Here is a 27,476-nt window from a genome sequence, read left to right as displayed (position 1 = left end):
CCACGGATGACAACAGTGGTGGATGATCGCCGCATACTTTCTTTGGTGAAGAAGAACCAGTTCACAACATCAACTGAAGTCAAGAACACTCTCAGTGAAGTAGGTGTATCTGTCTCTAAGTCAACAGTAAAGAGAAGACTCCATGAAAGTAAATACAAAGGGTTCACATCTAGATGCAAACCATTCATCAATTCCAAAAATAGACAGGCCAGAGTTAAATTTGCTGAAAAACACCTCATGAAGCCAGCTCAGTTCTGGAAAAGTATTCTATGGACAGATGAGACAAAGATCAACCTGTACCAGAATGATGGGAAGAAAAAAGTTTGGAGAAGAAAGGGAACGGCACATGATCCAAGGCACACCACATCCTCTGTAAAACATGGTGGAGGCAACGTGATGGCATGGGCATGCATGGCTTTCAATGGCACTGGGTCACTTGTGTTTATTGATGACATAACAGCAGACAAGAGTAGCCGGATGAATTCTGAAGTGTACCGAGATATACTTTCAGCCCAGATTCAGCCAAATGCCGCAAAGTTGATCGGACGGCGCTTCATAGTACAGATGGACAATGACCCCAAGCATACAGCCAAAGCTACCCAGGAGTTCATGAGTGCAAAAAAGTGGAACATTCTGCAATGGCCAAGTCAATCACCAGATCTTAACCCAATTGAGCATGCATTTCACTTGCTCAAATCCAGACTTAAGACGGAAAGACCCACAAACAAGCAAGACCTGAAGGCTGCGGCTGTAAAGGCCTGGCAAAGCATTAAGAAGGAGGAAACCCAGCGTTTGGGGATGTCCATGGGTTCCAGACTTAAGGCAGTGATTGCCTCCAAAGGATTCGCAACAAAATATTGAAAATAAAAATATTTTGTTTGGGTTTGGTTTATTTGTCCAATTACTTTTGACCTCCTAAAATGTGGAGTGTTTGTAAAGAAATGTGACAATTCCTACAATTTCTATCAGATATTTTTGTTCAAACCTTCAAATTAAACGTTACAATCTGCACTTGAATTCTGTTGTAGAGGTTTCATTTCAAATCCAATGTGGTGGCATGCAGAGGCCAACTCGCGAAAATTGTGTCACTGTCCAAATATTTCTGGACCTAACTGTACATTACATTACTAATCCTGTACTGATCCTGAGTTACCTCCTGTATTATACTCCAGAGCTGCACCCAATATTCTGCTGGTGTAGTCACTGTGTACATACATTACATTACTGATCCTGTACTGATCCTGAGTTACCTCCTGTATTATACTCCAGAGCTGAGCCCACTATTCTGCTGGTGTAGTCACTGTCTACATACATTACATTACATTATATATCCTGATCTGATCCTGAATTACCTCCTGTATTATACTCCAGAGCTGCATTCACTATTCTGCTGGTGCAATCACTGTCTACATACATTACATTACTAATCCTGTACTGATCCTGAGTTACCTCCTGTATTATACTCCAGAGCTGCACCCACTATTCTGCTGGTGTAGTCACTGTCTACATACATTACATTACATTATATATCCTGATCTGATCCTGAATCAGCTCCTGTATTATACTCCAGAGCTGCACTCACTATTCTGCTGGTGCAATCACTGTCTACATACATTACATTACTAATCCTGTACTGATCCTGAGTTACCTCCTGTATTATACTCCAGAGCTGCACTCACTATTCTGTTGGTGCAGTCACTGTGTACATACATTAAAATATACTGTACTAATCAGGACTACAGCCAATATTGTACTCCGTGCCTGCAGTTGCAATTCTACATTGACATCTTATTGCTTGTTTAGTGTCCGCAGAGAGTTTCCCCTGGCGATTTGCATTGTAGAAAGTATACTTATGCCCTTTACTAATTGCTCTTCTGTATTTTAGGAGCTGTCAACTAAATCTGTTCATAATGTTTCCAGTAGCAACTAAGAGAGTTGTGCTTACAGCACTGGAGAATAATGTAAACTGTAACTCAAGATCAGTATAAGGAACATAATGTTCTATAATTACAAATTTACTTTATTGAGTTTCCTTTAAGAATATATATTATGTCAACTAATGCAATCCAGAAAAGTACCAGGCAAGAATAAATCATTTTGAATATACAATGAAGGTATAATTTCAATTATGAGCTATTCACTGCTACTTCATCTAGGTGGGAGATGGAATAGATTTTCTTGGACTCTATGCTCTTGCCCTTGAAGTAAAAGGCAGATCGTAAGCTTATTTTGGAGCTGGCACGGCAAGCCTTGAAATTAAACCGTATCATTCTCCTTCGTGCAGAGATCAAACTCTTATCTGAACTAATTAGGGAGCACAGGCTAAGCCCATCGCCCAGATCAAGAAAACAGTTTACAGTGGAATATTCTCATTAACCTGTTTCTAATACTTGCAATCCACTTTCCACGCTGCAGAATTAATCTTGCGCTGTTGGGAAAGCCTGGCATAGTTATTTATGTTGCTTGATGAAGGTTTTGTGCAACAAATAATTCTCTAATTGCTTGGAATTAGCTTGTTGACCATATAATGCTCTTGTGCCTTCAAGGTCATGTTAAACTTTTGTCCAAGCTTCTACTAAACACCACTGGGCTTTGTGCACAAATCTGTCAGTGTGTAACACTGGAACTAAACAAATACCATCCATTAATTGAAATGTATTGTACTTAAAGGCAATATGTTTAGAAGCAATTGCTTATCAATTGGATAACTCTGCAACTGCTGGGACCAGGAGTCCCAAAGACTAAGCAATGCGCCAGGAGTCCTGAAGAACAACCAGTGCACCAGGAGTCCTGAAGAACAACCAGTGCACCAAGAGTCCTGAAGACCAGCTAAAGCACCAGGGCACAAGCCAGTGTACCAGGAGTCCCAAAGACCAGGTTGTGCACCAGGAGTCCCAAAGACCAGCTTGTGCACCAGGAGTTCTGAAGACCAGCCAGTGCACCAGGAGTCCAGAAGACCAGCCAGTGCACCAGGAGTCCCAAAGACCAGGTTGTGCACCAGGAGTCCCAAAGACCAGCTTGTGCACCAAGAGTTCTGAAGACCAGCCAGTGCACCAGGAGTCCAGAAGACCAACCAGTGCACCAGGAGTCCTGAACACCAACCAGTGCACCAGGAGTCCTGAACACCAGCTAGTGTACCAGGAGTCCTGAAGACCAGCCAGTGTACCAGGAGTCTTGAAGACCAGCCAGTGCACCAGGAGTCCTGAAGACCAGCAAGTGCACCAGGAGTCCTGAAGACCAGCCAGTGTACCAGGAGTCCTGAAGACCAGCCAGTGTACCAGGAGTCCTGATGACCAGCCAGTGCACCAGGAGTCCTGAAGACCAGACAGTGCACCAGGAGTCCTGAAGACCAGCCAGTGCACCAGGAGTCCCAAAGACCAGCCAGTGCACTGCTCGGCTATCTCCAGCGGTCCCATTAACAATGAATGGAGCGACAGTGTCCATTATCGACCAGAGCTCCATTCACACAAGGCTCTTCTTATGCGAAGAAACTTGCTCCACTGTTTCAATAACTTGCACTTACTAAATTTGAGGGGCTGCCGACAAGAGGAACAACTTATTCATTCAATCTCCACCAAAATGCAAAATCTGTAAGGGTGTATTCAAACAACTGAACAAATCAGTCAGAGATCGGACCGTAATGCTCGGACTGGAAGCATGTCTCCCGACCTGAATTTGCCAGCTGCACTGAACTACATGAAGCTGCCACGCTCGGGTAAGAAGAGCTGTGGCCAGTCCGAGCATTGCGGTCCAATGCCGAACCGATTTACGTGATCTTCTGAAAACACCTAAATCAACTTATCAACCAAGGGATGGACCTCAGACTTTAAGGAGGTCTCAGAGATGGGGCCCCATCTATGAAACACTTATTGATAAACCACATAAATATTTTGTTGTATTTTTTCCCTAAACATAATAAAGGAATTTTCACTGCTTTTTTTTGCCTTAATCACACACACAGCTTGATGCAGATTTTCATGAATTTTTTTCACAACAAAACAAAAGTAGTACATCTTCAAAAATGAGCAGTAGCAGTTGGGTGTCACACACAAGTCCTTCTTTTCTATTCCCATTCCATTTCAATGTAACCACAGCTCTACAACATAACTGGATGTGCGGTCCAAGTTTTCTTCCTAAGGCTCTGTGCGCACTAGACCGTTTTACCCGCGGATTTACCCACGGATTTGCCGCGGAAATTTCTTGAGAAATGTCTGCAATCTTTGTGCAGACATTTCCCAGCAAATTCAATGAGAAAAAAAAATAGCTGTGCGCACTGTGCGGATTTTTCTCAAGAAATTTCCTTGAGAAGAATTTCTCGAGAAAATTTCTTGAGAAAATGAGCATGTCCATTATTTCCGCAGGTACCCTGCGGATTTCGGCAGTACAGCCTGCAAAATCCGCAGGGAACCACCCGCGGGAAAATCACGGCAAATTCGCGGCTATTCCGCGGCAAATCCGCATGCGGATTTGGTGCGGATTTTTTCCGGAGGTCCGGAAATATTTCACTCCCAGAAGTTTCTCAAGAAATTTTCTTGAGAAACTTCACATTTCTAGTGCGCACATAGCCTTACAAACATTATGCATTACTCTATGCAACTAGGCAAAACTGTCGGGACATTGCAGTGGGATTTACACATTCTGATCACAGTTATTAACTAACAACCTCATTTGTTTTGCTTTGCCGCAATAGATCAATGTATTATATTTGGATGTGTGGTCCATGTCTTTTTTTCTCTACAGTTATTGAATAAATTAGTTCTGTATATAACTGGGAGAAAGAACATAAAATAACATGAAACTGTAAAGCAATAATGAAAAATGTGTATATAATCCAACAGGAAAATTCTTTGTATCAAATTGAAACATATTGAGGTACACCATGAATCTTTCTGCACCTGTTCTATCTGGATCAGACTTCAAAGAATGAAAAGTGTTGCATATTATAATTTTTGAGAACAGTAGCAAAAAATTCTATCAATTTACTAAACAGTGAATTATTTGAAATATGTGTTTGTTTTTTATTCAACGTGCAATGGGAGATTAAGGCTATGTGCCCACGTGGCATTTTTTCATGCATTTTTCCTTGCTTTTTTTTAATCAATAAAAGCAAGGAAAAATCATCCCAGCAAAGTCTATGAGAATCGTGACTTGTTGTGTGCGCACGTTGCTTCTTTTTTCCTTGCAGATTTTGTTGCTGAAAAAAGAAGCAGCGTGTCAATTATTTCTGCGTTTATTTCCTGCATTTCTATAATCACCTGCAATGCTTTATCACTACAGGGGATTATAGCGCAGCACTTCGCCTCACACATCATGCATACACCATGGTATGTGAGGCGATCCGTAACTCAGCAACCCAGGGTCATCAAGGAGATGACCAAGGGTTACTATGGAAGCGATCGGGCCCTGTGATCGCATTACAGGGACCCAATTGCAAGAGAGAGATCCCTCTCCCTGCCTCGTGAATTCTGCAATTTCACTGATTGCAGCATTTAAGGGGTTAAACTGCTCCTGGCAGTGAGAGTCGGGCCCTGGCTGTAATATCAGCCAGAGACCGGCGGCGATCACGGAGGTACAGTGCCTGAACCCCCGCGAAGCACAAAAAAAAGCATATGAAAAAATAAGCAAACGCAATAAAAAATGCGCATTGTTTCTGCTGCGTTTTTCCTGCCAAAACATGTCTGACATAGAATCCTAACTCTAAAAACTTCAAATTTTATTACGAGATTTTAAAAATATTGAATAACCACAATTTAACATATCATAACAATAAGTGCACAGTAAAGGAAGGAAGGAAATATAATCCCTACAATGATTGCTCCCTCCTGTGCACTACCTAGCAGTGAAGGTCGGCACCCTAGATAGACGATATGGTGCCCCCACTCACTGACGACTGTCCCTGTCCTGCCAAAACATGCTTTTTTGTGGGCATAAAAGAAGCACATAAAAAGCAACGTGGACACATAGCCTAAATGTGGACTACCAAATGGAAAAGCGTCTAAAACAACGCCAGCCCTGTCTACAAGTTCCATTTGGCTGACCTGCAATACCAGACACAGTCTCACAATCACAAGTCTTCTCTTCTGGCTGGGACCACACGAGGATTACTGCGATCCCCTCGCATGACACTCGGCTCACGCTGGCAGTACAGCAGAGCTGAGTGTCATGCGAGTGTCCCTGTGACTGAGGTATGATCATGCGAGTGGACCTCAGCTACGGGGGGCGGGCCGGCACTGAGGAAGGGCAGGCCGGTGCTGCGGAGGGGAGGGCCGGCGCTGAGGAGAGGAGGGCCGGCGCTGAGGGGGGGAGGGATTTATCTCCCTCTCTCCTCCGTAGCCGACTATTGCCATTCTCGCCCTGCACTCGCGGTACACCGGTGTATCGCGAGTGCAGGTCGATTTTTTTCTCGCCCCATAGACTTGAATGGGTGCGAGAAAAAACAGGATCACGTTACAGTCGCAGCATGCTGCGATTGTTTTCTCGGTCCGATTAGGGCTGAGAAAATAATCGCTCATGGGTGCTGACACAGAGGATAATATTGGTCCGAGTGGAATGCGATTTTTTATCACACTCCACTCACCAATTTTCATGCCGTGTGGCTTGGGCCTATATGTGGAAGAAAAGAGCCATGTTTTTCCAATCCCAGAGTCAGATGTTCAATTTGTGAACATCAAAGCACATTTTGTAAATCCTAAGTGCCTACTTTGGACATATTCTATGAAGTGAGCAATCACTGGTGATGGACATCATGGTTGGAAGAATAGAAGGAACAAGGCGAAGAGGAACACCAGTAACCCGATGGCTTGAAACTATAAAGATAACGGCAGAGAAGACCCTGGTGGACCTATCTAGGCTGCACAAGATTGATATTCCTACAGAGCGTTCATCCATCAGGTCAACATGGCTCGAAATTGAGCTGAAGGCCATTAAAAGAAAGAAAGTGCCAGAAATCAGGTACGTTCCTGGGCTTATTTTATTTATCACAGATGATTTCATTTTCTAGACTTAAAGGTGTTGGATGAAAGGACTGTTTTATAAAGTAGAAGTTTTTGTATAGCCATTTTTTAAAGGTCCATTCTTTAACAATACATGTTGCCTTTGCCAAAGTGCCAAATTGCACAAGATACCTGACTGATTTTATTACATTCCAGATAGGCAGAAACTCAATAGAATTCATTAGGGAAAACAGTTTGATTTTTTTCCCTTAGAATCAAACATTTGGATTTTGTCTCCAAATCCATCACAGACCACTGATTAATTCTTGAAAAATGCAGATCTTGAAAGGCTATTAACCTCCAATGCACAGCAGTCCAGGCCAGGAATATATCAGCTTCGGTGTGCATGATAATAATAATAAAATATAACGGAGAATATTTTCTGTAGCAGTTTGATTTGTGAAGCCCCCTGGAGAGACGGTAAGATATTGAGAAGCTTTGACATTTTGAAGCCATTTAGGAAATTCTGCAAAGGAAGATGTGCACTGGTATAATGTAGAATATTTCTTGTAAAACATGTCATTAGGAACCAGCCTGATATCTGCAAAGTGTGAATGGTGTGACTGCTGGATAAATAAGGGTTTGCAAGAATACCCAGGAGGCAAGATGTATATTTAGCTGAGCACTCTATCTCCTCAGTGCCTGGTTTACTTTATCGCCTCAGGACAACATGGAAGAAACAAGATCTCAAGGTATTTGGCCAGCAAAGAATCAAATAAACATGTTCCTGGCTAATGCCATTAGTGCCTCAGAAGCAGCAGTTATTAGGCCTCCTTGATGTGTATTCCTCTTACACTGAAATGCTGCCATTCTTCCTTTTTCATTCTCCTTTCTCGCTTGCAGCAGCAGCGGCAAAAGAAAGGGCTATATATTCACTATAGCATAAAAAAATAGCTTTTTGCACTCATTTTAGAGAAGTTGAACATTACTTGTCAACCCCTTTTTAATATTTGGTCCGATATTAGACATATCGACGAGTGTGTGGCTATAAATTGGACTGCAATCACATTTCCACACACTGACACAATGGAGGAGATGGAGAAATTATGTTCTCCATCTTCTCACAGTGTGCTCAAATCCTCTCATCTGAGAAAATCGGATCACACTATGCTGAGACGCTGATCACAGTGTCATTCGCATAATCGGCCTAATTCTCTCACATGCTTGTCAACCCCTTTTCAATCTTCATAATGTGCCCAGTAAAATAAATAAAAAAGTATACGTACCCCCCCAGACTGGCGTCACTTCTCCGCTCCAAAATCTGTGTCAACCTGCAAATTTGTGACTTAATTTATACTAAGTGCAGCCTGCATTCTTTTAGACACATTTATTAATGACTAAGTCTAGGTGTTAATGCACTTTAATCCCTTTTTACATGTCTACCCATGAAAATATCAAATCACACTTGGACCAATGTTAAGACACCGTCACACGCAGCGATATCGCTAGCGAGCGCACCTGCCCCTGTCGTTTGTGCGTCACGGGCAAATCGCTGCCCGTGGTGCACAATATTGTTCAGAGCAGTCACATGGACTTACCTGCCTAGCGACGTAGCTGTGGCCGGCGAACCGCCTCCTTTCTAAGGGGGCGGTTCGTGCGGCGTCACAGTGGCATCACTAAGCGGCCACCCAATAGAAGCGGAGGGGCAGAGATGAGCGGCCGTAACATCCCGCCCACCTCCTTCCTTCCTCATTGCCGGCAGCCACAGGTAAGCTGTAGTTCATCGTCCCTGGGGTGTCACACGTAGCGATGTGTGCTGCCTCGGGAACGACAAACAACCTGCGACCTCAACAATCAACGATTTTTTGAAAATGAACGACGTGTCAACTATGGACGATTTGGTGAGTATTTTCCATCGTTAACGGTCGCTCGTTGGTGTCACACACAACGATGTCGCTAACGATAGCGGATATGCGTCACGGAATCCGTGACCCCGGCGATATGTCGTTAGATACGTCGTTGCGTGTGACGGGGCCTTTAGTCTATGGGATTGCTCCCATGTCAGATCTAGCCAAACCAAGAAAAAAAATTGTAGCATACCTGAGTTTGGTCCGATATTGGATCGCACTCAGCAATGCCAGTCTACGAGTGCATGGAAATCATCGGCCTACACTTGGATAACATTTGCACACAATGGAGAAGATGGAGAAAGTATGTACTCTGTCTTTTCCTCAGAGTATGCGCCGATTTCTCTCAGATGAAAGAATTGGATCACACTATGCTGACACTCTGATCAGACTGTCGTTAGCATAATTGACCCAATTTTTTTGGATGAGAGTATCTACGATCGTGTGACCCCTGCCTAAGTGCCTACCACCTGACACTCTTATCCTTGATTTTGTGTATGGTGGATAAGTGGTTAGCACTAAAGTTGAGCGAGTATCGAAATATTTGTGTTCATGATACTCGTAACGAGTACTGTATACTACTCGCGTATTCGTTCGGAACAGCGAGTACAATGCAAGTCAATGAAAAAAGTGCAGGAATCCAGCAGAAACTTACTCACATTTCCCAATCAGTGGAAAATACTTTCAGTTCCCATTGACTCGGAGTTGTTTGGTCTTTGATTTTATTTTTCATGCACCAGTTTTTGTGGTTTTTTTTAAAAAAGAAAATGGAATATAATTGATTTTAGAGGAACGGACGCTGGATAATTTTTCTTTATATCCTACTGCGCTGGAGTCTCACTGGATCCGTGACGGCTGTTCTTCTAAGGGACTGGTGAACTGACAAACACTATTTTTCTTATTTATTGAATACGCGAGTAGTAAGGGTGCTTTACACGCTGCATCATCGCTAACGATATATCGTCGGGGTCACGTCGTTAGTGACGCACATCCGGCGCCGTTAGTGACATTGCAGCGTGTGACACAAAGGAGCGATGATCAATGAGCACAAAAACGCGAAAAATCATTGCTCATTGACACGTCGTTCATTTCCTTAATATCGTTGCTGCTGCAGGTACGATGTTGTTCGTCGTTCCTGCGGCAGTACACATCGCTATGTGTGACACCGCAGGTACGATGAACATCTCCTTACCTGCATCCACCGGCAATGAGGAAAAGAGGTAGGCAGCATGTTCCGGCCGCTCATCTCCGCCCCTCCTCTGCTATTGGACGACTGCCGTGTGATGTCGCTGTGACGCCGCACAAACCGCTCCCTTAGACAGGAGGCATATCACCGGCCATAGCGACGTCACAGGGAAGGTAAGTCCGTTTGACGGGTGTTAGCGATGTTGTGCGCCACGGGCAGCGATTTGCCAGTGTCGCACAACCGACGGGGCGGGTACGCTCGCTAGTGATATCGCTACCGATATCGCAGCGTGTAACGTACCCTGTACACAGTACTCGTTACGAGTATCACGAACACGAATATTTCAATATCAACTCTAGTGGTAGTGAGCACAGCACTAGGGTCCTGGGTTCAAATCCCATTAAGGACAACATCTGCAAGGCGTTTGTATGTTTTCCCCATTTTTGCGTGGGTTTCCTCCGAGTACTCCGGTTTCCTCTCACACTAAAGATAGGGAATTTAGATTGTGAGCCCCGATAAGGACACATTTGTAAAACGCAGTGGAATTAATAGCACTATAGAAGTGAGAAAAATACATAAGTGCCAACACACACACTTTGGTATTTGTATCTTATCTATACCAGAGGTCTGGTCTGATAACACACCTGCGCCAAAGCTAATTGAACTTTTGCATGTGCCAAAATAAGTGACGATAATAACACGCATGTGTTGGGTGCTGGTATGAATTAGTGATGGCGCATGCACCATAGGACCACGCGGATAGAATGGACGAAAGAACGTTTACTGGTATAGTGATCTGTCAATCACATATAATGGAGGAGGGATAAATGATCTATGCATGTATTGGCTAACATATACACACACCTCTGACGACACATAGAAAGAGGTTTTATAAGCCTGGGGAACAAACAAAAATGATATATTTTGCCTCACTTCCCCTGAAGCAGATGGTTTTTCTTGGGAAATATGTTGGGGGGGAGGTACATATAGATCTGTTTAAGTATACAGAGCTTTAGCCACTCACAACATGTGGCAGCCCGCAGGCACACATGATATAATGCTCAGTGTAATTATGCACAACTGGTGACTACTATTGTGGTGGAAGTTTATTGCTATACTATTTAAGAGATTGACGTCTGTCCCTGACCATTTTAAATTGACCTTGACCCATCTAAATAATACTAATTAGTCCAATAAGAGTTCAGTTTAATTATTAAACACTAAATAGCGGTGCGGGAAATTAGATTTTTGTTTGTTAAATAATAGTACAGTAATAGGATTAGTAACCCTCCACATGCGCGGGGTCACTGCATATATTAATATTGGAGAGGAGAAGCTGCGACTCTGCAGGCAGTAAGTATGCTTTCTTATTTTACTAGGAATAATAGAGATTTTGTAAAGACGTGGTCCATTGTAGACAACTATTTTAATGTTTAAAGGGAACCTGTCAACAGATTTGTCCCCTATAAGCCGCGGTCACCACCACTGAGCTCTTATATACAGCATTCTAGAATACTGTATATAAGAGCTCAGGCTGCTGTGTAGAACATAAACACTTTTATAATACTCACCTAGGGGGCGGTCAAGTAAGACAGGCGTCGCTGTTCCCTGATCTGGCGCTTCCTCTCTGCAGAGATCGCCGTCCTCTTTCTTCTGAGGCCCGTGTGCATGACGCATCCAACGTCATTTACAATGGCCGGCATTGAGGTCCTCCACAGGCGCACTTTGATCGGTCCTGTTCAGGGCAGATCAAAGTATTGTAGTGCGCATGTGCGAGTGGACCTGTGCCAACGCTCCGTATTTTGACGTGGATTCTGACGCAGATTTTAAGAATTCTGCCGCAAAATCTGCATGTCCATTGTGAAGCCAGCAAAGTCTATGAGAATTCAGAAGTGCTGTGCCCACGTTGAGTATTTTTCCCTTGCGCATTTGGTGCAGATTTATTTTTTTCTGCACCAAATCTGCACCAAATACGCAAGGGAAAAATAAGCAACGTGGGCACAGCACTTCTGAATTCTCATAGACTTTGCTGGCTTCAAAATGGACATGCAGATTTTGCTGCAGATTTCGGAAAATACGCGTCAAAACTACACAGAGAGGGCACTGGGCCTTACCTTTCCTCATACCTGCACATTACAGAATTTTGATCTGCCCTCAGCAGGGAAGAACAAAGTGCGCCTGCGCAGGACTGCAATATCGGCCTGTGTGGATGACGTAAATGCATCATCCATGGTGGGCTTGGTAGGAGGACAGAGGTCGCAGCAGAGAAAAGGCGCCGGACCGGAGAGCAGCGACATCCATACATCCCTTAGGTGAGTATTATAAGTGTTTTTTACTTTATACAGCATTCTGGAATGCTGTATATAAGAACTTACTAGTGGTGGCCGCAGCTTATAGTCGCCAAATCTGGTGAAAGGTTCCCTTTAAGATTAATAAAGGCAACATTTCCAGTTTCCATGTTCAATTTTTCTTCTTGTAGAGATGCTGTTGCTGAAAGAGCTATTCTAGGGGCCCTTCAGATGCCGCCATGACTGGAATGATGGATCTATCTTCAAACGAGACTTGATGAATCACATTCCATTTTAAAAGCCATCTGTAAGGTTTCTAAGTGCATTGGTTTTTGATGACAATAATTGTGTTGCAGTTTAAACTTTTCTCACTTTCAAGCACCTGAGTCCCAATAGTATGGAACAAAATGCCAATATGAAGAAGGCCTAAAATCAATGATAAAGGCCATAAAACTGGTCTTAAAGGTAGGCCATTTACACTAGGCAAGCAGACTACAAATGTAAAGTGTCTTCCAAGTGAAATGATTGAGAGTATTGGCTCAATTTTCCTCAATACGCAACATTGTTGGATATACAGTAAATGACTTAAGGCCGCTTTACACGCTACGACATCGTCGTTGTAACGATATGTGGTGATCGCTGCCGTAGCGAACATTATCGCTACGGCAGCGTCACACGCACATACCTGCTCTGCGACGTTGCTGTGACCGGCTAACAATCCCTCCCTCAAGGGGGAGATGCGTTTGGCGTCACCGCGACGTCACAGCGACGTCACTAAGCGGCCGCCCAATAGAAGCGGAGGGGCGGAGATGAGCAGGACGTAACATCCCGCCCACCTCCTTCCTTCCTCATCGCTGGCGGGACGCAGGTAAGGAGAGGTTCCTCGTTCTTGCGGTGTCACACGTAGCGATGTGTGCTGCCGCAGAAACGAGGAACAACATCGTTACTGCAGCAGCAACGATAATTGAGAATAGGGGGGATGTCACCGATTAGCGATTTTGAACGTTTTTGCAACGATTCAAAATCGCTAATAGGTGTCACACGCAACGACATCGCTAACGCGGACGGATGTGCGTCACAAAATCCGTGACCCCAACGACATCGCTTTAGCGATGTCGTAGCGTGTAAAGCCACCTTTAGTGACAATGTAGAACTGGTGGAGGAAGGTTGAACTAGATGGACCTAAGTCTTTTTTCAACCTAAGTAACTATGTAACAAGCATTTACTTTTCTGTTGGCATATTAAAATCTATATAGTGTATCAGTAATGAAAGAGACGCTAGTCCTACTCTTGCTGTAAACCATTTTACTATAGCATACATTACGATTATTTTAACAGTTGAATTATACAACATAATTACCTCTGTGGGCAGCTTACATTTGTGAAAAACGAACATGATCTAAATCTCCAGTAATTTACAGAAAATGCCACTTCTTCACTATAGAGGAGACTCATTTCTGAGCCAACCTTAAAAATAATATTAACATACGGATCTGGCCAAGAACAGCTTTTAAAATGTTTGAAAAATCTGATATTTTAGCATTCTCCCTAAAGATAAAAAGCCACAGTTAGCATTCCATTATGTGCTGTAAAATTTGCTAGCTTATTGAGTTTTTTTCCGCTATTGCTCTTGTAAGTGCAGCAAATCATATTTGTACTTTGCTTGCAGATGAAAATGTAGAAGGAAAAGGCATTATTGGGGGGAGAACGCTGGTTAGAGATGTAATTGTGAGTGCTTGGTTTGAAGTCTGCCCCTCACTTTCGCTGGAGAAGCCATTAATAAAGTAGCAGTACTGTGGCTGATATAATTGGATCTAAACATCAGGCAGCAATGGACGCAGACTGTATATTCACAAAGAGATGAAAACATCTGGTGTCACCATCCTGCTCCTTCCGTGCACCCCTCTAAGTATCCGAGCTTTTCTTTCTTGCAAGTTTTAGAAGCAGCAAGCTCATTTGGAATTGTTACTTTTGTAACAAAACAGATCCAGAGCATAATTGACTGCAATAACGGGCTCACATTTTTCCTCTGAGAAAAAGCCAGCTGTAATTTGCCAGTATAATGAGCAGGTTGGAGCAGAAGAAATGCAATGTTTTTCATTCAAATTCATTTTCATAAGCTATGTGGCTCTTTACAGTCCCAAACCCCACTTAGCGCTATTTATTGAATTAACAATTGTGTGAAATCGCTCAGTAACTTCAGGGATTGGAGGGGGGGCAGGATTTTTTTTTTTTTTTAACATTGCGGATTTGATATTGTAGTGTTGTAGCTTGGTATAATTTCTGTCATTCACTCCCTGGAGGAGGAAGGTGAAGAAATGTGTCAACAATAACCACTAAAACCCATTTTAATTGCAATGCACAAAAGTCCTTCTATATTATGGCCCTTATGAGAATAGGTTGTTTGCTTTGAAGTGCATTGCTACTTATATTTGGAGAACATACTTTTAGAAACATAAGTGGATCAGGGGTTAGAGGGGAACAATAGGTCCCCTGCTGCTGAAACACCTATAGCCATCTTATATTAAACCGCACCAATCACCAGGATTTTCCTATATAACCTAAATCCAGTGCTATACTGGCACTATCAGGCTGATTCTATAGATACCTTTAGTTGTCAGCTAGGATGTATAGGTTTTGAAATACAAGCAAGTAAAGTTTGTAAAATCAGCAGCTTTTTGAATGACAGCAGCTGCCGAGCAGCTGATTGCTGGGGGGGTATTCATAGTTATCCCCTCCCCCTGTTATTTATGCTAATTCTATTATAGAATCAATTTACTTTGTGACTAGAAGGACCTGTGCTGATGTCATATCCATGTGACCAGAAGGGGTGGGGTCTCAGCCAACACAGCTGATACCAGGAAGCAACATTTTTCTGTTGGCTGAGGCACCACCCCTTCTGATCACATGGGTATGACATTAGCACAGGTCCTTCTAGTCACAAAGTAAATTGATTCTATAGTAGAATTAGCATAAATAACAGGGGGAGAGGATAACTATGAATATCCACCCCAGGTATTATTTGATCCACATCTGCTGTCACTCAACAAGCTAATGATTTTACAAACTTAACTTGCTTGTGTTTCAAAACAAACATCCGAGCTGACCACTAAAGGTATCTATAGAATCAGCCTGATAGCACCAGTATAGCACTGGCTTTAGGTTATATAGGAAAATCCTTGTGATTTGTTCGCTTTAAGAAGAGATAATATTGATACCCTAAAATTTAAGTGGGGGGAGCATTGAATGGATATCTATTTTTATTTTTTTATGCCATCGATAGACCGAGTCATAATAACCCTCTTGGCACTGAACAAATTTTTTTGGGGCACTTTTGTTTTTCCTACCCTTCTCTTTATTTTTTTTTCCTGTATATATAGCAGTATGAGGGCTTGTATTTTATGGGATATGTTGCTGTTTTAAATGACACCATCCATGTTGTTGGGTAAAATTGTCAAAAATATACCGTAAATTAAAATGCAATTCTGCAATTGTTTATCAGGTGTCATTTTTAAGATGTTCATTGCACAGAAAAAATAACCTGGCGTCACGTACTTGGTGCGGGGAAGTACCAAGTGTACAGTGAAAGGGTAGGGGACCCCTGTGTCTAGGAAAGGGGGAGAGGGTGACCCCTGACAAAACCTACAGCTGGCCCTTGGGGTCCCTCATCACCCTAGATAGGTTCCGCACTTATATGCCGAGCATAATACCGGAGCCTAGTTATCCCTAGTGCTGGTCCATAAATAGGGAATGGGTGGGATGAGCATTCGTCAACCCCACTAAACGCTAAGGAAGACACATGGGGGAAAAAGCATGAACTACTTATCCATAGATGACACAGGCAGGAGTTCAGAAAGATTCAGTAACGATACTACAGATGAGAGCAAGCCACCTGCTTGCAACCAGAGTTTGAATGAACTGAATGATATCACCAGCACCAGTCCAGGGAAGAAGGGAGTATTTAGGAACCAAGAGAACACTGATGATCAGCAGGTAGGTGAAAGGCGAGCTCCTGCTGGGTCCATAAGGGGAGAGATGAAAATCCAGCAGGAAAGCTACCTATTACAATGAAAACTAAAAATCAGGAATGATAGAAAGTCAGGGAGCATTTTGCGCAGCCAAGCGCTGTGACCGTCTATAGCCAGAAACCACATGACTGTGTCACCCGTGACACACCCATAACACCTGGTAGCATGATTCTCCAGGTCAGTATGATTATGGTGATTTTTTAAAAAATGTTAACGCTATGTGCGCAGGCTGAGTATTTGGTGGAAAGATTTTCTGCACCAAATCTGCATCTTCTGGCAGAAAAAGTCACCAAAAAATGCAATGCTTTTGGTGCGTTTTTCATAAGGAAGTCAATGGGTGGAAGAACTGAAAAACGCAGGCAAAATGCACCAAGAATTGAAATGCTGCAGATTATTTTCTGCACCAAATCTGCAAAGGAAATAAAAAGCAACACGTGCACAGCACTTTAGAGTTCTTATTGAGTTTTCTGGCATAAGGATAGACATGCAGATTTGTGACAAAACTGCACCAAAGAACGAATCAAAAAATGCAGCCTGCGCACATTTTGAAATTTGTTAATAAAATTAATCAAATTTGTTTTGTGGCCATTTCTTAGATCAGTAACTTTTTATTTTTCTGCGGATGGAGCTGTATATTGGTGTCTTTTGTGTGTAGAGCTGGTATTTTTTTTTTCAGTGATACAAATTTACGGCACATATTTATTACTTTTTTAGGCATATTTTGGTGGAACCTGCAGCGTACTTTACCTTCTGAGAACAAATGTGCGCTCGGCTTGTGCATGAAGAGCTGGGAGGGATTCGGTATAGATAACACAGCTGTCAGCCGCATGAGCATTTCACTGACAGCTATCTAATCTGCGTCACCAGCCTTATAGGCTTAAGCAAAAAAATCCTTGAGTATTTACTCATAATATATTGTTATATACTTTACAGTATATGCTATAAATCGAAAGGGGTCAACACACGCTCATGATTGAAATACGTCTGCCATTAACCGTAAAAGGAGTCAACATTCAAGAACTATTATGTCGCGAGGTTTTTTTTTCAACTCCGCCATTGTGGATGTTAAACGAGTAGTAGGACGGCTAACAGGGATGTTATAAAGCAAGGTGATGGAGACAGATATTGCTTATATTTGATACATTCATTATATTTGCTTTTGCACAACCAGATATACGTAAGAATATCATTAGTGCTTAGACAAGTACACAGCCTTATATTTGGCACCTGAACAACCTTAATGGCAAACAGCATGCGGCCAGTCCTAATCTGTGATTGACAGCCTGTCCTTTGTAAGTGTGGAGGTGTGCTACCCAGGCGCAGACCGGAGTGCTCGGATCCGGGGTGGTCGTGGCTCGAGGGGTCCGGACCCGGGCTCGGCACTCGCTCCGATCCTTGAAAGGGGATTATTTACAGGGGAGAAGTTTGTGACGCCACCTGCGGGTTGCGGTAATGGGAGTACCGCCACTGTTGGAAGGAGTACCGGGGCTGATGGTGGGGAGCAACAAGGTGTCAGTCCCTCCACAGCTAGGAAAGGCCCCGGCCTCTGGGGTTTTTGGGGAGATGTTTGGGAGCGCAGGGTGCAGGGGAGCAGATTACTCACTGTGGGTAGTCGTGGTGCAGGATGAGGATTATAAAGCAGACACTCACACTGAAGATAATCCAAAGACTCTGTGCATCACAGTCTCTACAGGGGAGCCCGTCCAGGTGTCCGCTCCCACCGGTGTCACTGGGTAATCCGGAGCAGTCTCCGTGCACAAGTTGAGCTCACTATGTTTTTTAGTGTAGCGCTTGATGGCTGGCACTTGGGATTTTAGTGGGCCGCGTTACTGGAAAGCCCTATCCCCCGCAGTGTGCTGTTGCCTTCAATCTTTAAGCTCCTAGGGAAGTTCATAAAGAGACTCTCCCTCCCAGGTTAATTATCAGGACGATGAACTGGCTCCTGACCTAGGGTCCTGTATCCTGTCGTGCTTGGTACCGGTCAGTTCTCTTGGATTTCTGATGAAAACAGTCCTCCTAGACTATGTCCATCACACCCTTCCAATGTCACTGCCACCGGTCACCGACTCCTCTGGTTCCAGACCACCATCTGCGACCCAACCTCATTCTAGCTCCCTGGGAGCTGCTACTCCCCATATCCTCACTCTTTGAGGGCTTTCACTCATCTCTTACTTCCTCTAGACTGACTTACTTCCCTCCGACCAGTCTGCCTGACCCCTAGGTGGGCGGCCCTATTCCAGCTAGACCAACCCACTGGTGTGTCTGACAGGCCGTGATGTGAGGTGTGATTGGGATTTGTGCTGATGGTAGTGACACCGGTTTCTTAAGAACCTGGAACCATGGGGGGTAGGTCCTGCACCCTGGGTCGGATTGCAGTACCCTGTGGCACCCTGATATATTCAGGGGCGCCACACAGACATACATATTTATCAATCACTGACTAAGACCATCTTGAATGATGAACACTACAATCACCCCCTAAGACAACCCCTTTAATCAAGAAGAGATTGTCCTCTTTCAACAAACTTTTTTTTCTCATAAGCTCGGTTTAATGTAAAAAGACAAACAAAATGAGTACTACTTATCCTCCCCAGGCCCGGCTTAGTGTCTTCAGCGCTGTTCTAGTTTCCGTTGATCGGCTGCAGCGGTGACATCATTTTGATAATGCTACTGCTGGTTAATGGGCTCAGTGACTTGAGATGCTTACATCTGCGAAGTCGCAGAGCTCAGGGATTAGTTGCAGCGCTGTCAACATGATGTCACTGCTAAAGCCAATCAAAAGAGACTCTAAAAGAAGTGAAAAAGAAGCAAAAGATGCGGGGAAATTAAATAAAGCTCAGTTTATTTTTTTACATATGTTCAAAACTTGTTGAAAGGAAACAACCTAAAAATAAACTACATTCTGTACAACAGCGTTAAAAAGGACCAACCACCAGGATTTTGCAATATGAACCAAAGGCAGTACCATACTGGTACAAAATACCTGAATCATATTCTTTATTTGAATCTTGCGCTGCAACGCCATTGTTGTTGTTGGCGGCGCGTGCACATTGACACAGTAATTCTGTCTTCAATAAAATGGCACCGGAGACGGCAGTTCATGCATGCACGGACTCTGGTGCCATTTTAATGAAGACAGAATCACAGTGTCAATGCGCATGCGCTGCCAACAACAGCAATGGTGGCGTGTTGCAAGATTCAAATAAAGAAAAAGGGGCACATCATAGAGGAACCTGGAGGAGGACTTCACAGCAAGGATCCGACCCACCAAGGCCCACCCATGTTGCACCTGTCAATCAAAGTTAAGTGCATTTCTGCAACTTTGATTAAAGATATTTCTGCAACAGAGTATCCGATCTTTCTACAATAGGTATGCCGGGATTCAGGTACTTAGTGTCGGTATGGCACTGTCTTAAGTTCATATTCCAAATTCCTGGTGGGTGGTCCTCTTTAACATATGTCTGCAAGGGTAAAATTATTTGAAAAGTAAAAGGTGGTTTTTATATACTTATAGTAAAAATATAAAAAAAAATTCCATCATGTACAGTTGTTTCACAAACACTGATAACATGGACTTTTTCTTGCACCATACTTTGTCCCCTTTGCATGATCTTTTGTTGTTGATTTCGCAGAACTTTTAGGCTCTAGACTAAAGTAAAATAACCTGTTAGCTCTTTTTACTTGTTTTTCATGGTACAAAAGCAGAGAAAAGTAATTCCTTCCATACATTTCTCAAGACAGTCCTCTAGTGTATTGCAGCGATGTTCCTGGGCTGATGGAAAAATTTAACATTGAGTAGAATGTGAGCGAGTGGAAACTCTTTATTGATTCCTCAAACAAAAAGTCTTAAAGTCGTGCTACTGCACTATGGCAGCAAGTACGCTTCAGTGTCTGTAGGCCATTCTGTGCACCTTATGGAAAGCTATAAGAATTTACAATTTAGCCTTCATTGGCAAGAAGCTTAACTACAAGGATCAAGTATGGTCAACATGTGGTGATCTGAAAGCCCTATCTTAGCTCCTTGGGCAGCGAGGACACACAGAGTACCCATGCTGTTTGTGTGAATAGGACAGCCGGGATAGGACTCAAAAAAGTTGGCTAATGAGAACATCTTTATTTACTGGACTCAAGAACATAGTTGTGGAAAGTATATTTGATCCCACTAAAGTTGTCCTGCCACCGCGCCACATTAAGCTTGGACTGATGAAGCAGTTTGTGAAAGCTCCACAGAAAGGAGGAAAGACTTCTAAGTACCTGTGTAACTAGTTTCAGAGACTGCCCGAAGCAAAACTGGACGAAGGTATTTTTGTGGGTCCGGATATTCAAAAACTCAAGAAGGACAACGTGTTCAAAACAAAAGTGAAAGCTGTTGAGAAAAGGGCTGGGGATTCTTTTAAAGAACTTGTGAAGAAATTTCTAGGTAACAACAAAGATACAAAATGTAAGTCCATTGTGGAGAAAGTTTCAGGGCCTTGGGTTGTCTGATGAATTTCAAGAAACATTTTTTACATTCCCATTTGGATTTCTCTCCTGGAAACTTTAGTGCTGTTAGCGAAGAGCAAGGAGAAAGATTTCATCAGAATATCGAGGAGATGGAAGGACCATACCAAGGTAGATGGAACGTGAACATGATGGGGGACGATACCAAGGAAGATGGAACGTGAAGATGATGGGGGATGATACCAAGGTAGATGGAACATGAACATGATGGGGGACGATACCAAGGAAGATGGAACGTGAAGATGATGGGGGATGATACCAAGGTAGATGGAACGTGAACATGATGGGGACGATACCAATGTAGATGGAAAGTGAACATGATGGGGACGATATCAAGGTAGATGGAACATGAACATGATGGGTGACGATACCAAGGAAGATGGAACGTGAACATGATGGGGACGATACCAAGGTAGATGGAAAGTGAACATGATGGGGGACGATATCAAGGTAGATGGAAAGTGAACATGATGGGGGACGATACCAAGGAAGATGGAACGTGAACATGATGGGGGACGATTCCAAGGTAGATAGAACGTGAACATGATGGGGGACGATATCAAGGTAGATGGAACGTGAACATGATGGTGGACGATACCAAAGAAGATGGAACGTGAACATGATGGGGGACGATACCAAGGAAGATGGAACGTGATCATGATTGGGGACAACTGCTGGATGCTTCACAGAGAAGATCCACAGCCTTCTATAAGAGAAAAGGGATCAAGAGGCACTATGAAGAAAAAAGGAAAAGGTGCAAGAATTACTTTCAAATAAATTTGCAGAATGAATGTTCAGTACATTTTTACATATAATATTGTGTATATTTTTGGTTACAATATGGATTTTTCTTGCTCGTCTTGCTAGTACATTGTAAATTTATACACATTTTGTGCAAAATCCATACGTGATTATTAAAAATAAAAGTGCTTTTTTAAATCAAGGCATAAGAAAATATAAGAATCAGTCATTGGATTTGAACAATTTTCATAAACCCAAATTTTGCATACTTGTCTAATAGGTGTGCGAGTATTAGATGTGCCTAAGAAGTGGATGACACCTGTCACGTGTGTCTCACGGGTGAGAGACAGTCCTGTGGTGTCTGGTATTACAAGGTCACAACGTTTGGGTGCGTAAAATAATCCCTGACTTTATATTATTCCTACTGTTAGTATTCAGTGTATTAGGTATTTCCCACTGCAGGGTTTTCTTTCCTTTCCGTCTAGGACCCTGCAGAGCTCCTCTCCCCTTCAGCTGCTAATCATCTGTGTTTCCACTTGGGTTTAAATATTCTCATTTTCCCTGTACTTGTGCTGGTGATATTCAGTTCCCTCACAAGCTCTGGATGCAAGTAGGCAGCTTGCACTCATTTGTAGGATTGTTGCTGCTCTTTGCTGAACGTCTTCCTGAGGCATCTGGAGATAAGTTGTTCATGCGCTTTCCTCAATGTGTGTACTCCCTGTGTCTTCTTTAGTGTTAGTGGGGTTGAGGAAAAGCTCACCCCACCTGTTCCCTATCTAGGGACCAGCTCTAGGGTCACCCTAGGTTCAGGTATCCGACTTGGTACATAGTTGCGGAACCTATCTAGGGTGTTGAGGGGCCCTAGGGGCCAGCGGTAGGTTTGGTCAGGGGTCACCACCTCCCCTTTCCCTAGACAGCAGGGTTTTCCTTCCATTTTGCTTGGTACTCAACTTTAACTAGCGTGACAACATCTAATACAATTGGCATATCTAATCACTGGCGTGAGCCTTGTCAGTAATGCTACTCCAGTTGGGGACTGAAGTAACACTTCTGGAATAAGGTGCACTAAAACCTTTAGTGAATTTATCAGGCAATACCACACTCTATCCCCAGCTATTTTAGCATGGTCTAAAATTGGCAAGAAAATTCCAAAAGTTGCTAACTTTTTGCGCAACTTTGTGTTGTCCAGATGTTTTGTGACATTTGAAGGTGTGTTATGTAAACACATTCATGAATCGAGGCTGCATTCTGATTCTAAGGCCGGGGCCACACGCGGACTAATGCAATCCCTTTGCATGACACTTGGCTCACGCTGGCAGTACAGCAGAGCCGAGTGTCATGCGAGTGTCCCTGCAACTGAGGTCTGATCATGCAAGTGGACCTAAGCTGCGGGGGGCGGGCTGGTTCTGAGGAGGGGCGGGCTGGTGCTGAGGAGAGGCGGGCTGGTGCTGAGGAGAGGTGGGTCAGCTCTGAGGAGGGGCGGGAGGGATTTCTCTCCCTCTCTCCTCCGTAGCCGGCTATTGCGATTCTCGCCCTGCGCTCGAGGTACACTAGTGTACTGTGAGTGCAGTGCGATTTTTCTCTCGCGCCATAGACTTGAATGGGTGCGAGAGAAAACAGGATTGCATTACAGTCGCAGCATGCTGCAATTGTTTTCTCGGTCCGATTAGGGCTGATAAAATAATCGCTCATGGGCGCTGGCACATAGGCTAATATTGGTCCGAGTGGAATGCGTTTTTTTATCGCACTCCATTCGCACCGATTTTCATGCTGTGTGGCTTAGGCCTTAAGCTACAAATTCATAATACAACCACAAAGCTACATAATAAATTTCTAACCATCGACACTAGGAGGAACTTTGAACTTTACTGTAGCTAAAATGGGGGATTTGGTGCTCTATGTAGGAAAAAAATATAAATGCAATCCTAATAGAATATGAAATATAATAGAAAAGAATTTCGGACCTTCTTAGATGTAGGTACATTTTAAAGATCAATATATTTCAGTAATCAATTATTGCCCCCTAAGAAATACCCACTAAATTAATGTACTGCATGGTTTCAACACAGACTGAACCCCCCTCTCCCCCCACAGACGGCCTCAATCTAATTTCGCAAACAGCTGGCTCGTCAAGACCTAAGATACTTAGGCAACATTACAAAAAGCTCCATTTTCACCCTGGCACAGGCTCCCCACGCACGTCACCATACATTCTGTCTTTTATTAATCCCTGTCCACCCATCCATACCTGGGCCTGCTACAGAATATTTAAGCATTTCAGAATTCCCTCCCTCCAAACCATCAGCATGTTACTTGTCAAACTGCATGAGCTAAATTGAAATAGTCCTGTCAGTAACATTAAATCAAACTTTAATGCAGTGTCCGTGAGCTGCAGCCAAGAATTGTATATTGTCTCTTTCTCCATTTCCTTTCTCATTCACTGAGAATGATCGGAAACCAGGCTTGCATAACAAATAAGTCTGCTCAATTTATTCAGCGCGGACAGGTATACAGCGAGTTGCACTGACGGACATAGACACAATAGGACCCCTGTGCAAAAACAGTATATTGGCATTTTGCCGCCCAAGACCTCATAAAAAATCCAAAATTGCACCTGCTTTGGAGGTAGAAATTAGCTCTTGGGCCCCTGTGTGGCTGCACAGGTAGACCAATGATATGTCCTCCCCTAGCTAGTTGGCTATAATGTTAGCGGATCTTCCCAATTAGCTGCAGCTATGATATCGTCTGCTGCATCTAATCGGGGTAAGATCAGCTGTTCTCCAGTCCTGTTGTGACCGCGCGTGCTCCCGCGGTCACAACGAGATCTGAAGAAGCGAGGGCACATGCGCCGCCCTCTCAGGCACAAAACTGGGTAATGTGAGCTTCAAAAACATGGCGCCGGAGACAAGCGCTATGCGCAGGCGCCAACTCCGACGCTGTGTTAATGAATAGAGAAATTTGCATGAATTTTTAAACTTCATAAACTTGGATTTCACAGCCTAAACATCCGAGCTGCCCACTAATGGTATGTAGATAATCTGCCTGATAGTGCCAGTACTGCACTGGCTTTACCTTATATATGAAAATCCTGATGTTTGGTTCCCTTTAAACTGTTTTTATCTGAAATACTGCCTATACCAGCCACGGTCAGATATATGGTACCTGTGGATCGGGCAGCATGTGTCAGCTGTCAGGTTCCTTTTAAAGCCATTTTATACTGAACACACATGGCAAATAAGGGCAGAAAAGAATTAAATAAAAATCCCCGACTGATGATTTACTAAAATAGTAACAAAGTGAAAACATAAATAATAATAATAATAATAATACTAGACCGTATGTGCGCACGTTGCGTACTAGCCCAGCACCGTAAAAGGTGCGCTTCAGAGCGCAGCTGAAAAGCTCCGTTCTGAGGCGCATGGTGCCGGCGAGAACGTGCGCTCTGCCTGCAGCTCCTACCATAGACAGAGCAGGAGCTGCCGGCAAAGCGCACGGAAGAAGTGACATGTCACTTCTTTTTACGCAGCGCTTCGGCAGTAGCCGAAGCGCTGCGTTGTAATATGCCACGTGCGCACGGCCCCTGCACAATCTCCATAGATTGTGCAGGGGACGCAGGACGCATGCAGTTACGCTGCGCTACAAAGCGCAGCGTAACTGCATGAATTTACGCAACGTGCGCACATACCCTTAGAGTCCATTTCAGGTCACCATGACGCGTTGCTCATCAACAGCAAGATAGACACATTCCCAATAGAATTATTGACGGTGGCCATAAATTAGCTTGAAGACACATTTGTGTAGCGGATAACATAAAATAGATGTAAATGAAATATAATGGTGGCTTATAGAAACATCAAGACTCCATAGTATTCAGGTGTAATACTCTACAACTAGCAGGATGTTTGTATAGGCAGTGGTGAACATAAAAGCTTGATGGAAAGCATTTGGGTGCAAAATGATGCTTCCAATACTGATGAGCGAATACTAAATATTCAGTGTATTCACAAAGAATACCTAGTACTATTCCAGTATTCGTCACAAATAACTAACCTAATGCAAGTCAATGAGGAAGCCAAGCATTTTCCAGAAAAATGCTTGAGTTCTCCAATGACTTGCAATAGGTTCGTTGTTCGTGTCAAATACTGGAAGAGTAGTAGGCAAAAAGAGGTTTTCCAGCAGCACGTCCGGTAGTATAAAATCAATCTTTATTCCATAGTCGATTAAAATTAGGACATCAATATACAAAATAGGGGGGCCATTCCCTCATACCCCTCGGGGTTGTTAAGAATAGCTTACGCGTTTCGGACGTGCTGTCCTTACTCATAGCATGCTAACGGACGTGCTGATGAAAGACCTCTTTTTGCCTTGGATCTGCACTAAATCACCGACGTTAAGCCTTCTGTGCATCGCCTGGATTTAATTGAACTCCTTGGAAGCTAATCTACCTTGGGTGAGCTGAAAAACATATTTTTCTCCTCTTATCTATGGCAGAGTACTAGGTATTCGCTACGAATAACCTGAATATTTAGTATTCGCTCATCACTAGTTTCAAAGTGCTACACCCACGACAGAAGGACCAGATGTTTATTTTCCCCCGCTCTTGGATTAATTTCTTGCTAGCAATACAAGTCCTCTGAAGAACTAAATTCCAGTGCAGACTATCACCATTAGATTGCAAATTAGATGTGACCAACTAGATGTCAGCTCATTCCCTCCAAAAGTCCCATAATAGCAGTTTTATTTTGCTCTTAGTTTGGTATGAAACTGTTTGGTATAGTTGACATTATTTTCACTTCAATTGGCTCAAGTGACATGACTTTTTATCAGTATTTTATTGCCTTTGGGACCCATAAAAAAGAAACTGGCATCAATCACAGCCAGCATAAAAGTTGGCATATCCCTCATTAGAGAGTTATACCTTACTCCTCCTGAATGCAGTAATGTTTCAGAAAAAAACAAGATTTTAAATCACGAAGGTAAAATTAAAAGATGTTTTGTGGGCTGCTAAGCCTCGACCACTTGGTTAGACAGGTGTTTCCTCATACTTGAATATCAGAGAACAATAGAGAAGGGTGTTCAATTGCCGCGCCAACAGATCACTCGTTCAGATGATGAAGACCAATGTCACTTTATTTGCATATGGGTCTACGCGTTTCAGGAGCACCTGCTCCCTTCCTCAGGACCGTCTGGTTAAAAATAACATCAATGTTATTTTTAACCAGACGGTCCTGAGGAAGGGAGCAGGTGCTCCTGAAACGCGTAGACCCATATGCAAATAAAGTGACATTGGTCTTCATCATCTGAACGAGTGATCTGTTGGCGCGGCAATTGAACACCCTTCTCTATTGTTCTCTGATATCTGCCACTGGGTGGCTGCAGCCGTGGATCGTGGTTTACATGCACATATAGTAGTTGTGACTGTCACAACTACATCAGGTGAGCAAGTTTACTCCCCGTTCCCCACCCCATACATATCGGGGTAAGACCCTATTTTGCGCTTATTTGTCCACAGCTCCTTTCTCATACTTGAATAGGAAGAGATCAGTGAATCAAGCGGATTTTGGTGAGGAGAAGCCACATAAGGACATTCGGGAACACATCGCAGTGTGTGACACCCCGGGAACGATGAACTCAGCTTATCTGCGTCCTGCGGCTCCCACCGGCAATGCGGAGGGAAGGAGGTGGGCGGAATGTTTACGTCCCGCTCATCTCCGCCCCTCCACTTCTATTGGCCGGCTGCCGCGTGACGTCGCGGTGACGCCGAACGCCCCTCCCACTCCAGGAAGTGGATGTTCGCCGCCCACATCGAAGTCGTATGGAAGGGTAAGTACGTGTGACGGGAAATAATCGTTTGTGCGACACGGTCAACAAATTGAATGTGCCGCACATACGAA

At 43.5% G+C, this 27,476-nt stretch overlaps 1 protein-coding gene across 4 annotated transcripts in view; it reads right to left on the bottom strand.

Moving 5' to 3' along the window:
• Window positions 1-27,476, bottom strand: part of PTPRF (protein tyrosine phosphatase receptor type F) — a 1,173,234-nt gene that overhangs the window by 815,859 nt on the left and 329,899 nt on the right. The gene's annotated exons all lie outside the window — the stretch shown is intronic.

The sequence above is a fragment of the Anomaloglossus baeobatrachus genome, chromosome 8 (genome assembly GCF_048569485.1).
Source record: "Anomaloglossus baeobatrachus isolate aAnoBae1 chromosome 8, aAnoBae1.hap1, whole genome shotgun sequence".
NCBI classification, from domain to species: Eukaryota; Metazoa; Chordata; class Amphibia; order Anura; family Aromobatidae; genus Anomaloglossus; species Anomaloglossus baeobatrachus.
Note: the sequence above shows the minus strand (reverse complement) of the source record. Positions and strands in the feature narration are given on the sequence as shown.